This window comes from Triturus cristatus, chromosome 3_1 (genome assembly GCF_964204655.1).
Source record: "Triturus cristatus chromosome 3_1, aTriCri1.1, whole genome shotgun sequence".
In the NCBI taxonomy this organism is placed as follows: domain Eukaryota; kingdom Metazoa; phylum Chordata; class Amphibia; order Caudata; family Salamandridae; genus Triturus; species Triturus cristatus.
This window is the reverse complement of record NC_140583.1, coordinates 52913458-52928731: the sequence shown is the minus strand read 5'-3', so window position 1 is coordinate 52928731 and position 15274 is coordinate 52913458. Positions and strand designations below refer to the sequence as shown.

At 41.4% G+C, this 15274-nt stretch overlaps 1 pseudogene; it reads right to left on the bottom strand.

Annotated features, from left to right (window-relative positions):
* Positions 1–5226: 5226 nt before the first annotated feature.
* Positions 5227–7891, bottom strand: LOC146859686 (U1 small nuclear ribonucleoprotein C pseudogene; annotated as a pseudogene).
* Positions 7892–15274: the final 7383 nt, after the last annotated feature.

The window sequence follows — 15274 nt, the reverse complement described above, 5'->3', positions numbered from 1 at the left end:
GCGGAGTTTTCTGCACTCCGCAAGCTCTGTGGAGTGAATAGTGCAGAAAACTCCGCAAACTCCGCGAACGGAGCAAAGTTCACCACCCAGGCGTAATTGTAACAGATTACACTGCACAACTATGTAACCCACCATACTCCTGTCCAATATACTCCACTCCAATTAGCCCACCCAAATTCAAACTACTCCACTACACACAATCAATACCATTCTCCTCTACTCTAAACAACTCCAGTTTACTATTAAATACAACTCCATTATAAACAACTTAAATTTAACAGAAACTAACACACTCCCAATACACCAAACTCTATCGTACTATACTCCAAGCAAATCTATCTCACTCCCAGCAACCACATTACACTAAAATATAACCCAAACAAAAACTATCACAATCCATTCAAACACAAAATAATTCTAAACAATACACTTCACTACAATGTACTCTGCTCTACCACAATTCCACTACACCACAAACCATTATATCCTATCCTATTCCACTACACTCCAATTCAAACTACAACACTTAAACAGCACCAATAAAAAATATATCTCTACACAATCAACTACTCTGATCCAATATACCCTACTATAATACACAAAAAAACACTACTACACCAATACAATCCCATGTACACCACTACATTCAAACATAAACCACTCCATTCCAATCTACCCAAATTAAATACACCAATATACTTAACTACAATTACCCAACTCCACTTCAATCTATCCCACTTCAAACCAATCAAATCCATTCCAACATACCCCACTCCACTCTCACCCATTTACCACATTCCAGTATACCATAATATACTTCACCACAAAACAATCTACACCATTATATCTCACTCCCATCTAATATCATATACCCAAACCTACTATCTACCCAAATCAACTCAGAAATACCACACTCCACTAATAACACTCTAAGTAATCCATAAAAATACACTTTCATCCAATCAAATCTACTCTACCCCATTCCACTCCATTCTACCCCACTCCATCCTACCCTACCATACTGCACACCGATACAATCTACTACACTTAAACTACCCCACCCAAATTATTCCCACTACACTCTAACCAAACTACTATGCTCTATTCCAATATATCCTCCTATAATCCAACAAAAAATACACAACAATCATATATACCCCGCACCATTACAACTTACACCGCACCATTCCAATCTACCCCACTATACTACACTCCAATACACCCCACCATACTCTTCTCCAATATACTCCACTCCAATATACCCCACTTAAATTCAACACACTCTACTACACACACAATCTACCCCATTCTACTCTACCATTCCCTACTCCAATTTGCCAAAAATCTCCACTACAAGATCACTCACTTTACTTTAACCCAAAATAATACACTTTAATATACCCTAATCTATTCTACAATACTTAACACCAATCTATCTCACCCCAATAAACCACATTACACTACAATATAACACACTCCACAACAAAATACCACAATCATTTCAAATCAAAACTACTTCTAAAAATAAACTTCACCTCAATTTACTCCACTGTACACCCTTTCACTCCACCATACTCCACTCCGCTCTGTCCTACCCCACTCCACTCCAATCTACAACACTTAAAATATCACACTGAAAGCTATCTCTCTACAATATACACAATATACCACACTACATTACAATATACACTACTATAATCCACCAAAAAAGCACCAACACTACTAACCCACTACACTCCCTATACTTCATTCCATTACAACCTACACCACTACATTCCAACATACCCTATTCAAATACACCCAATATACTATACTACAATTAGCCCATTCCACTTCAATCTATCCCACTCCAAACCTCTACACCCTATTCCATTCCACACCAACCCACTTTCCCAACAATCTACCACATAACAATAATTAATAATATATTTAATTACAACCCAATCTACACAACTAAACCTCATTCCTAACTACCACAATCTATCCAAACCTTCTACTATCCAACACAATCAACACATATTTACACCACTCCTCTTCAACTCTATATCACTCCATAAATTTGCACTACTCTCCAATTCACTATAAAATACTCAACAACAAAATTCCCTCCACTCCTCTAATTCAACCCCGCTCCATTATTACCCACTCCACTCTACCCAGACGGAATCTACACCTACTCCACCATACCCCACTCTGCTTTTATACAACCTACAGCAAAACACTTCACTCTACCATTCCAATCTCCCCTACTCTAATTCAACAAATCTACTACACTACAATCTACTTCGCTTCACCCTAATCTACCCACTATACTACATTCCAATATAACTCACCATACTCTTCTCCAATATAGTCTTTTCAAATCTACCCCACTCAAATTAAATATACTCTACTACACACAATCAACACCATTCTACTCTACCATACCCTACTCTAATTTCCAAAAAACACAACTCCAATATAAGCTACTTTAATTTACCCCAAACAAATACACTCTAATATACCCTAATCCATTGTACAAAATTCAAACCAATGTATCTCACTCTAATAAACACATTACACTACAGTATAACTCACTCCACCACAAATTAACACAATCCGTTCAAATCAAAACTACTTCTAAACAATAAACTTCACTGCAATCTACTCCACTCTACCTAAATTCATTCCACCATACTCCACTCCATCCTACCATTCTACGCTACACTCCAATAATCTACAAAACTTGGGGAGAGGAGTTGGCCTAACGTCTAGGGCGGTCCACCTCGAATCTGGGGAACCGGGTTTGAGTCTCAGCAATGACGCTGAACATCCTGTGATTCTGGGCAAATCACTTAAATCTCCCTGTACCTAACAAAAACAAGCATTTGCAATGCAATATGTCTCGCATTTTAGAAACTTTAACCTACTTGTATTATAAATGGCAATGCCTTTTATTATTGCAGGTTTTTTAAATACTTAAATAAAAAGTATTGTCATTTACAAAGCCAATAGCTCAAAATCTCGCAATTGTGAGACCTATTGCATTGCAAATGCTTATTGCCTGGCTTGTGAATGAGTTAAGGCCTCAGTCGTTGCATAACTGTAAATATCTGTAACTCCTACCCAGCTTACGCACTATAATAGGTAGAGAACCATACACCTCGGAGGCTGACCAGAAACTGCATTACATTATAACATGGAAACACTTTAAGGGAACAATGTTGGGGCTTTATTCTAGCCTGACTGACATTACATTCTTTCAACTGACTGCACAGAACGTACGTCAATAAAGGGAAACCAAATTGTGCCTCTATACAGGACATCGAGTGGCTTATACTTCTGGAGGATCATGACAAAACATTGTGACGTGAGGCTAAAATGTAGTTACTACAGAATCCTCCATAGGTGGCCCTGGTCACCAGCCAAGGTCCATGGGGCACACAGACTATCGGACTCCAAATGTTGGAGATGACCGGCTGTTGATAACGACTTAGTACATGTCCTGTGGAAATGCTTGACCTTCTCTCATTACTGGCGCTCAGTTTGGGACCTACTTGAAAAGGAACTAGGGGTGTTGACACCATTGATGAACCGGCTAGCCTTGCTGCTTGACAAATCCACCAATTGACCACCATGCTAATGATAGCTCTCAACGGCTTCGGCAGTGGCGAAGGTGGAGATCCTGCGCCACTGGAAAAAACGCTACTTCACTGTCCAACTGCACAGGGTTTGCAGACATGTATGCTATAGCCTCGTATGAAAAAATGATCTACAAACCCAATGATCAACTGCAGAAATTTGAGCAACTGTGGCGGTCATTCCTTCATTTATAGACAACCATAGTTGGGTCAGTGTATCGGTGGTCACTGCCTCCATGATAGGATGATACTACTCATACGACAGTCTGACTGGCATAAAGAACTGACTACAAACTCAGTAGGGCATGGGCTGGCACAGAGGAGAGTGCCCAAGTTGGTATTTGGAGGCACCAGGCACCCCTCTCTCCTGCTGGTCCTTTTATGGGGTCACCTGGAATCTCAGCCCAGAGAGTGGGTCCATGTTTGAATGATTTATAGGGACTGGGTGAGGGTGGGAAGCGGTTCTGCCTATCCCCCTCCAATTTTCACATTTCATCCTGGCTCTCTTCTCTGCATCTTAGTGTGTTCGTGTATGCACGTGTGTGTGCGTGGGCCTGTCTGATTGTGTGTCTGGATCTGCGCGCGTTCGTGTTTGCATGTGTGTGTGCCTGTCTGATTGTGTGTCTGGATCTGTATTTGTGTGTGTGCGCGCGCGCATGTGTGGGTCTATGTGTGTTTGTCTGATGGCGTGTGTCTGGATCTGTGAGTGTCTGCGTGCCTGTATCTGTGAGTCTGTGTGTGGATGTGCGTGTGTGATTGTGCGTGCCGTGTGGATCACTGTGTTGCATGGTGTGTCTGGATCTATGAGTTTGTGTGTGTGACTCTGCGTGCCTGTGAGACTGTGTGTATTTGTGCCTGTGTACGCGTCTATCCTTGTGTTTGCCCGTGGTTAAGTGTGTAAGTCTTTGAGTACGAGTCTGTATGTGTACGTTTGTGTTTGTATGTTTTGACATGTGCATAAGTACTTGTGTATCTGTGTATTTCTTGGTGTATAAATGTGTACAAATAAGTACATATGGAGTTGTTTGTATATAGGAAGTGTCTGTAAGTTGGTAGGTGGTGCATTTTTGTGAGTGCATGGATGTGTATGCGTCACTGTGCCAATGTTGACGTGCGAATACTAACACTGTGCCGGGACGCCGCAAGGACGTCCGACATGGGACGGTCTGTCACTGATACACACCCACTCTTGCTCGCTACTGAAATACACAAGTGCTTACACCTGCAAAGACACAGCAACACTATCACGTTCATAGAATGCGAACACACGCACAAATATATACACAGACACACACTATGCTTTGATACCGCAGCACAGTCCTTTGGGCTCAGAGCTCCAAGGGCACGAAGGCACACAAAGATTGGTGATTAAACAAATACTGTGTCAGCAAAGTGTGGCCAGCTCTCAGCAAACAACTCCAGCTTTTATGATTGTGTTTCTGAAGAGGACCCGGGGCTATTTGTCTTCGCTATGGAGTTAAGCAGAACTTATCCAGTCCCAGGCGTTCCCAACAACATTTTGATGTCCGCTTCTGCAGGAAAGTAAACACCAAGCCAAGGAGGAAACGGTACTGATTCCGAACAGATAAAGAACACTGCAACTTAATTTCATTAGCCCGTGCATTTTTATTAAGTATTAAGAGCGGATTTTTAAGACTATTTCAAATCGCGTACATTTTTGGCATTAATCTAAAAACAAAGGCAACGTTATTATTAATTACATACCAGCCGCCAGCTCAATCAATTCTATTTTAAAGCGGCCTCTATTGAGATAACTTGGCCACATCTGCGTTTTGTCTAGAATTGTTTATCTGCATGTTATGTTTTCCCAGCTATAAAGCGCACTTCTGAATTTGGTCATAGGAGTGCGTGCTAGAGGTGGTGAGCAGAAAGGAATGTAGATGCGCCTTTCAACAGTAAATGTGGTATAAAGTGAGCACGACTATTCCATTTCCGTGGTTATTAAATTCACGTGTGTGCTTATGATGTCAGACATATTTTTAGCAAGAAATAGATAACGTATGGAGATTAGTTAGCTGGTATTAACATTTTTAATTCTTTAGATTAATTAGTTTAAATAAACATTAATAAAAGCCAGTACCATTTACAGTACAAAACTCACATTAGTACAAATGCAATAGATTTCGCAATTACAACAATGTGAGCTATTGCCATTCTGCATCACACCATTTGATTAATGTTTCACGAAGGGAAAAAAAACAATAACATTTTCAATGCCAAGAGCTCAACACAATGTAATTGCGAGACCTATTGCATTGTAAATGCTTGTTATGTTATGCTTTCTGTTTTCAAGTTCCAAAGAAATGGTTTGGCTTCATCGTGCCAACATTGTTTTTAGGCATTGCCTTCTATCTTTTTCAGTTACTCTTGTGATTATTATCCCAAATATTTCATGCTCTTTGAGATGGTTTTAATTTTAGATGTTAATGGAACTAATGGCTATGTTTCAGCCCACACGGTTAACATTTCCCAATTAGTATTTTATTTTATCACTATTTGGCCATTAAACACCTAAACGGTACTTAACACCTCTCGGAATTATTGATTTGCATATTTATTTAATCAGTATACCTGACCGACTGTACTTTATTCTGAGGTAGTTTGCTTAGTAGAATTTCACTCACAGTTCTTATCTTTATAAAGTGTATTTGAACTACTGTCTAATGTTGTCCATTCAGAATAGCATTTGAATAGGTTTTTTTTCGATCTAATCGTTTACATTAATCGTATTGGATACAAGAGCTAAACTGAAATAGGAAGCAAGAGTTATATATTCTCCCCCCCCCCCCTTCCCTGAAATGATTAGTATCAAGCTTGAACATTAAAGGTATAGGGCGCAGACCACATCAGGCAGACTCTGGGTGGCCCTTAGTTTGTTCAGAAATATACACATAGAGGAGTCTACACTGCGCATGCATTGCATGCCCCACAGTGTGGTTTCATTAAGTGAATATGGTGCTCTATGTAGTGACTGGTGCATGTGCAGTGTCATGGGTGGGCCATTTAAAGCAAGACCAAACAATAAGTACTGTAACCAGAGTGATCACAACCCTGCAAACGTGAAGCAGCAGCCCTTTAATACTTCCACTCTTTCACTTGGACAGATGCAACTGTGACAAAATCATAGTCCGATATTTCCGCTTAGCTGACATCTGGTTTATATGGACATGCGGCTGAGGCGGGGCAGGGATTCAGATTTCTCCCTGCTTCAAAGCAATCCAATAGCACCATGTACTGATAACATTATTAAAGGTGTTTTTATTAAAAAAAATATCTAACCATGGCCATAGTTCAAAACAAATGCCATTTATCGTTGCAAAAAAATTGGAAAATGTATCAACTTGAATTTAAAAAAAATACATACCAAAACATCAGGACAATGCAAAATTAACACCTGTAAAAAACTGCAGGGGCAAGATGTAGGAAGAGGTGGCAAGATGTTGGTGGCTTGCACCAACTCCAGTCTGTGGCAATTCACTTCAAAGACGCAAGAGCGATTGTACAGATCAGGGGCAAAACTTGCCGCAGCTCTCCGAGAAGTCCTCAACTGTGACTAACTCTCCTGTCAAGAAGTTATTTTGCAGCGATGACAGCAAACGAAAACAGAAATAAGATGAAACTTTGTCTGTGACTATCTGTCCGGTCTGGTCATCACGGTCTGGCTTGGAGCATCATGGGCCGTGAAAGAGGACGCATCATGTGAGGGCCTGGTATCATCTGCATGTGCCCTCCCATTGGCGGCCGCATTCCTGGTCCAGGTCCGACCTGCATCATCCGATGCATAGGCGGCCCAATCATTGGCATCATTGGAGGACCTGCCATAGGGGGCGCTGGCATCATCCCAGGCCGTGGAGGGCCACCTGGAAACTCTCGAAGATTTGGTGGTGGTATAATACTTCCTGCTGGGGGAGGAGCGGTGAAGGGAGTAGGCGGGATCTTTCCTTGTTGGAAGGCAGCGGTTGTTTTATCAATAAGGCTCTGTGCTTGGTCCTCCATCCATTTCTGGTAGTAATCCTTCACGTTTTCCTTATGTTTTCTGCCACTGCAGTGAGTCTTCCTCACCGACGGAGAGTCATGGGTGAGGTAGGTATCACAGTAATCACAGTAAAATTTGGGCATGGCTTCGTTTCTCCCGAAATCCTGGGCTTCGCTTCACGGATCACCGCGCTCTCTCCGCCACCTAAGAGTTTCCGTCGGACGTGACGTCACTGTCCCGCGACTGTCTGCGCTGCCTGCTGCAGACTCTAGGAGTCGCCGTCGGAAGTGACGTCACTGTCCCCCGACTGTCTGCGCAGCCTGCTGCAGACTCTACGTCGTAGAGAGAGAAAACAGACCCGCTAGAGCCAAACTCGCATGTACCGATAAACCCATTCAGACCACAGAAACAAAATACAATTCACGTTAGTGGGAAACAATTGTAAAGACGTTAAATTTTTCAAACCAGTAGATCACCACCTCAAGTGTACTTTTCATGTGGTCTCTTTTTCATTAGAAATATAACTGTAAACTGGGATACTTTTCTGAAACGATTCTGCTGAAAAGATGGCTACATTTGTGTGCAGAATTATGGTTGTTTTTGGGGCTGATACTGAAGTTCTTCCAAAAGATGTCGGATTTTCATATATCTTTCTCTTACTGCTTCCTTCCCAGTTGACAGAAACCATAAACCAATTTACGCACTAGCTTGATACTAGGCAGGCTTTCAAAATAAGAAAAAAAAATAAAAGCTAACAAAATCCATCCCATCCCACTTAATTTGCATGCAGTGATGCTAAAAGGGAACCATTTACATTTTCATCTGCTTTCCTGAAATTCTAAGAGCTTGAACCTCGTGAATCAACATTGGACCGCCCTGCTTTAGAGACTCAAGTTAACTACCTGTTGCCTATGACGCTGGTGCTAAATTAAAGGCTGTGCACTTGTAATTGTGTGCCCATAACATCCATGCAGACTGCAATATGTGTGTGCAGTGACTCCACAGGTGTCAGCTCGCCACAAAAGGTCTCGTCTCATTTATGTTCCTACCTCTCCTGTTTCTCTCTCCTCAATATAGAGGCGTCTCTTTCTTAACCCGTTCTCTCCTTCCCCTCCTTCAGCATCCTTCTTCAATCATGCCTCCTTCTCTTGTCCCACTCCTTTACCGTCATATTGCTGCACCCCTCTCTTGCCTCCTAGATACCCGGATCTCTCTATAGCCACCCCAATGTCTCGATAAGTACCCCTCTTTTATCAAATCCCCTTTTATCAGGTGCTGCCATCCTGCCTTTTCTCTCCTGAACACAGTGGCTACTGGCTTCATTTTGTTTTTTTTTTCAATCTAAAGTTGTGATTTGCTTTTGTTTTATTATTTTCTTTTAATTTCATACACAGAACAGGATGTTGTCAATAAAAAGCACAAGCACGTCAAAATATTACGGCTTACTAAAGTACACCAGTTTCTCATAAAACGTTACTAAAAATGTACTATACTTTGTTTGAAAATAAAACATTTACAGTTGCATTCAACGTATCTTCTTTTTCTCATGTTGCTGTATTGCTTCATTAATAATAAGCAAACAGGTTATGACATGATTTCATATGATTAAAAGTTTTGGAACATTACTGTATTCTGACAACATTATCAAAGCCAAAGGATGTACCGAAGAGCCGCATCTCCCAGCTTTGGTGCCGAGTACCAGCGTTCGAGTCCTGCCCTCAGCTTCATACCTGGGGCTTCTGGGCAAAATATTTAAGCTCCCCCGACCTCCCATAAATATTTGTATCCTTTTATAACATGGCTGGTGCTCATTTACCATGACCCAATGTCTTTGGGTCCACTTCATCTAATTAAACCTGCAGAACAAATGATAACGCACACATTTTTCAAGACACATACATTACTTACAATTTGCTATGCGGTAGATCTCGCATGTGTTACTGTTTACATGTAATCTAAATAATGCTGTTTAAATGTGCTCAAAGGTTGCATTCATAATTTCACACATAAGACACTAGGCTAACTTGTACTACCCTGTCAGTTGACAGCAGATCAGAAAATGATGCATTTGCGTAGATCTTTGGGCATGCCAAATGTTTAGCAAGAGCCGTGGAAATGCCAAAACACAGCACGTTTTCTATTCATGTGCTGTTGTGCAAACTTGCCAGTCCCTGCATCATGCTTGCTTAATCAAAAGGCCTCTCGGGACCTTAAACCTCTATTAAACGTGGCCAGTGTTTGCAAAGGTGGCGCATCGAAGGAAGCGCTCATGCTACGCGGGAAACGGGGCTCTGCACACATCCCCATAGCAACAGAAGTGTAATATTGGATGCGATTATCCTCGTGTAGCCACTCTCACTACGCATTTTTATTTCCGTACCTTCCAAACCGGAAGCAGAACAGAAACAACAGCAGCAAAACATGATCAAAGGATGTTGGTTTGGAGAACTCCAAAGTCCACCATTATTTGCATTCCAAACCAGACCGCCATACATTACTCAGGGTTGCAGCTGCATCACTCATAACGTGCATATCAAACAATACTGCTCGATGGGGCATCAACGCAGTTGGAATGCCTTATTTATTTTTTTATTCATCGGTCCGGCTTCTTGGGGTGGCCTGTCAACTTTTTCAAACTCCTCTGTGGGGTGGGAAGGCAAATCATGTATTTTTGAAAAGCCAAACGCTAATCATAGGATTACCAAGACAGGACTTGATAGGGAAATGCCTTAAAGTAGTTCAACATGATTTTTAGGTCTCGCCTGAGCCAGCGCTTTAGCGCTGCTCTCGCGAGAGCTTTTGTAAAAGGGGGATCTGGAAGTGCAAACTAGTGCTTTTCAGGCCTCCAAATACAGTGCATGTGTGCCGGGCGCGTGCACCATTTGGCAGCCTGAAAGCACTAGTTTGCACTTTCAAATCACCAGTTTACAAAAGCTCATTTCTTGCCGCTTTGATGTTCTCCGTGAACCCACTGAGAACATCAAAGCCGCCGCGAAAGTGCTCACCATTTCCCACCCCCTCCCTTATCCCACTTCCTGCTTGTTTCACAATGGCAACAGCTTTTTACAAGTGGAGGTTGGGGACAGAAAACACCTTGCCACCCCCTCTCTTTTACAAGTTTTACAGAAAACACCTCCCCCCCCCACCCCCGCGCACCACTCTCTTCTGAATTTTCATCTAAAGCAACTGGTAAATAAATGGGGGCACCCTTTATTCCACTGACTACCTACATATGACCACTTGTCTTGCTGCCTTTAAAAAGCTCAAATTCCTCCAATTACCTCATCCGCAACTTGTAGTCACCTGTGACGCCCCTTGTCCCCTAGGCGAACCGCATAGCAGCATCACAGCACGCCGCAGGCAGTAACAAGCAGCCAGCCTTTCGTTGCCACCACCACCCAAGTAGATGCACAGGGATGTAAGACCTTACAAGTGAGCAACATTCAGAGAGGTCCTTCACCAGACGCATGAAACCAGGGTGGAACCCTACACATGTTCCCGCTGACTATAACGAACCAGCGAGGCAATACTTTACCTGTTAGAACCCTAATCTGCGATTTTAAACACACAGAATTCACACGCATACGAACCACAGAACTTCGAGCACTTCGTTTCCCAGTCTGAATTTGTATATTGCACGTTTTTAGGAAATTATTTGCACCGCAGCCCTGCATTCTGTGGCCCCCACCCACCCGAAAGTACAAAAATAGTACACACACATATATCATGTAAAAGTGCACATTCCTGCAGCCTCGGTGCAGGTCTGCAGTCTTTCACATAGTTTCACAGCGAAGCGCCGCCCACGCCCCGCCCCCAAATACTGTAGGATTTTGAAAACTTCGACGGAGAGGAGGAGGAGAAGGGGGTTGTGCAGTTGGGATCTTGTAAGGAATTAGTGCCGCCTTGTCCCTCAATTTGCTGCCCGTATGACCCCCAGACTTTCTGGCGTCCGGAACTATCTTGTGACCAATGAAAATGGGGGGAGACGGAAATTAATTGCACTTTTCAGGCTGCGCTTTCAAAGGACACAAGCATTTGCAATGCAATAGGACTCGCATTTATACGAGTTTGAGCTATTGGCATTGTAAATGACAATGCTTTTTAATTAAGTTTGGTTTTTTAAAAACATAAATAAAAGGCACTGTCATTTACAATGCCAATAGCTCAAACTCGTATAAATGCGAGACCTATTGCATTGCAAATGCTTGTTTTCTTTGCATGGTTCCTCCTACCTCAGTATAGAACATGTCTGTGGCCAATTAAAAACAAATGCTACATATAACCGCAGCTGGGGTGCTATTCCTATATATTTAGAGCTCAAGCAAGTCTCTAACAAACCAATTAGTCCCTTTACACAACAAAGTGCCTATTTTATAAAGGTTGGAACACAGTGATGTGTTCCATTTTGTACTATCCTATGGCAGGCAGTCTTGGGCATTATTATTTCAAGCTGCTTAACAACAACACTTGAAATCACAATTTAATGCTGAACAGCAGCCGCGGCACATTGGCGCAATGATGGGTAAGCCTTGTCATCCTACACTTTTCACTTCTGAAGCAAAGCCTTTAGTATACAGTTGCCTACTAAAGAGGACACAGTCAGCCATTCCATTATAGAGTGAGAAGCCATGGCTAAATAAATAGAGTAAACAAATATAGTACTGGGTTTAAAAAAGAACATATGAAATTCAAACAGATTCTTTTCCTTCTGAAAATACATTGCTTTGAATTGCATCCCCCCAAAATAGTTACACGTATCTGATTAACTGTTTTAATGTTTCATTTTCAAAAAAAACATTATTGCATGCTACTTTCAGTAATAAGGACTACATTAAAAGTTTCTTTACATCTGCTACACATGCTTCACAATTCACTACTTATAGGCTTCACCGCTATTTACATAGGCCGTGGCCCTTCTACAGGACCCTCTCAAATTTGTGTACCACTTTAAGCCTTGCCTTCTATGTACACACAATGTGTATGTCTCTTTTTAGTGAAATATAATCTGAGAGCATAACTAACAGTACCCCAAAGGCCACACCTTACAGTAGGAGAGTACAGCAACAATATAATGTATACTATACATCAACATATTTCAGCCCGCAAATATTGCCATATTAAGTGTGTAACATTCCATATCTCTATAGAATCAAGGCACACCAAACGTCCACAATAACTGTGCAGCAGCTATGCCTCAGCTTCCAGGGATAATTCCTCATTCTTTGTCCACTAGCCAATCCAGTATGATACTTCTGTGGTCTCGTTACTAACTGCTCATTATAAGTCCTCTAAACAGTGCTGCTAGCTACTTTTCTATTCCCTTCAGTAACTCACCCATTATAACACCTCAATCCAGTACTCCAGCTATACTCCAATATGCCAATCAACACCACTCCAATACAGCCCAATTTAGTTAACACCAATATAACACACTCCACCATACCCTAATCTACCCAACAACACATATCCAATCGCGCTCACTACAATCACACTACACTACATTATGACCCGCTACAACACAAACTACCACTATCCTTTATAACAATACTTCAAAAAATTAAACCTCACTCTAATCAACTCTACTATACCAAATTCCACTGCACTCCATCCTACCCTACTCCACTACTCTCAAATACAGTATACCACACTTAAATCAATCGCATTACACTCTACTCAACGTAAACCACTCCATTTCAAGATACCCTACAATAATCCAGCCCAAAAACCCAATACAATTACCCACCTAGCCTCCAATATACACCACTTTATTATATCTACACCACTCAATTACAATTTACCCTACTCAAACATACCTAATCTAGTTTAATACAATTACCCCACTCCACTAAACCACTATTAACTAATACACTCTATTCCATTCTACCACACACTATTCCATTCTACCACACTCTACATTTCCACAATCTACCCCTTCACGGTACAACACAATATACTGCATTATGAACCAATCTACACAAATTAACCTCACTCCTACCTACGGCAATCCACCCAAACCTACTATCTACCCAAATCAAACCGAATACACCACAATCCACTTACACTCTATACCACTCCATACATTTACACTACTCTCCAATTCATTATAACACTCCACAACAAACCTCGACAAACCAACTACCTTCACTATAAGCCCTCCACTCATCATTATAACCCACTCCACTTAAACCACAAAAAAGTCTACCTCCGCTCCACTATAACCCACTAAACTTTACAAAAGTCAACAGCATAACAATTCAATAAACCATTCCAATCTACCCTACTCAAATCAACCAACTATACTCCACTACAATCCACTCAAAGTCACCATATTTTAACTAGGCCTGGGCGTAGTTCATGGAGTTTTGCTATGCGGAACTGCACAAAGTTACAAAAAAATCGCAGCGAAGTTCCACAAGTGGCAGAGTGCGGTGCGAACTGCAGTTTGTGCTGGTATTCCTGCCACTCGGGTAGAAATTCTACCTGTGGGGCAGTTCGCGCTCACGAACTTACCATTCACGATCGTGAACTTACCACACTACTGCACATCGTGAAGCGGAGTTTTCTGCACTCCGCAAGCTCTGTGGAGTGAATAGTGCAGAAAACTCCACGAACGGAGCAAAGTTCACCACCCAGGCGTAATTCTAACAGATTACACTGCACAACTATGTAACCCACCATACTCCTGTCCAATATACTCTACTCCAATTAGCCCACCTAAATTCAAACTACTCCACTACACACAATCGATACCATTCTCCTCTACTCTAAACAACTCCAGTTTACTATTAAATACAACTCCATTATAAACAACTTAAATTTAACAGAAACTAACACACTCCCAATACACCAAACTCTATCGTACTATACTCCAAGCAAATCTATCTCACTCCCAGCAACCACATTACACTAAAATATAACACACTCAAACAAAAACTATCACAATCCATTCAAACACAAAATAATTCTAAACAATACACTTCACTACAATGTACTCTGCTCTACCACAATTCCACTACACCACAAACCATTATATCCTATCCTATTCCACTACACTCCAATTCAAACTACAACACTTAAACAGCACCAATAAAAAATATATCACTACACTCTACACAATCAACTACACTCTGATCCAATATACCCTACTATAATACACAAAAAAACACTACAACTACACTAATACAATCCCATGTACACCACTACATTCAAACATAAACCACTCCATTCCAATCTACCCAAATTAAATACACCAATATACTTAACTACAATTTTCAACTCTGCTTCAATCTATCCCACTTCAAACCAATCAAATCCATTCCAACATACCCCACTCCACTCTCACCCATCTACCACATTCCAGTATACCATAATATACTTCACCACAAAACAATCTACACCATTATATCTCACTCCCATCTAATATCATATACCCAAACCTACTATCTACCCAAATCAACTCAGAAATACCACACTCCACTAATAACACTAAGTAATCCATAAAAATACACTTTCATCCAATCAAATCTACTCTACCCCATTCCACTCCATTCTACCCCACTCCATCCTACCCTACCATACTGCACACCGATACAATCTACTACACTTAAACTACCCCACCCAAATTATTCCCACTACACTCTAACCAAACTACTATGCT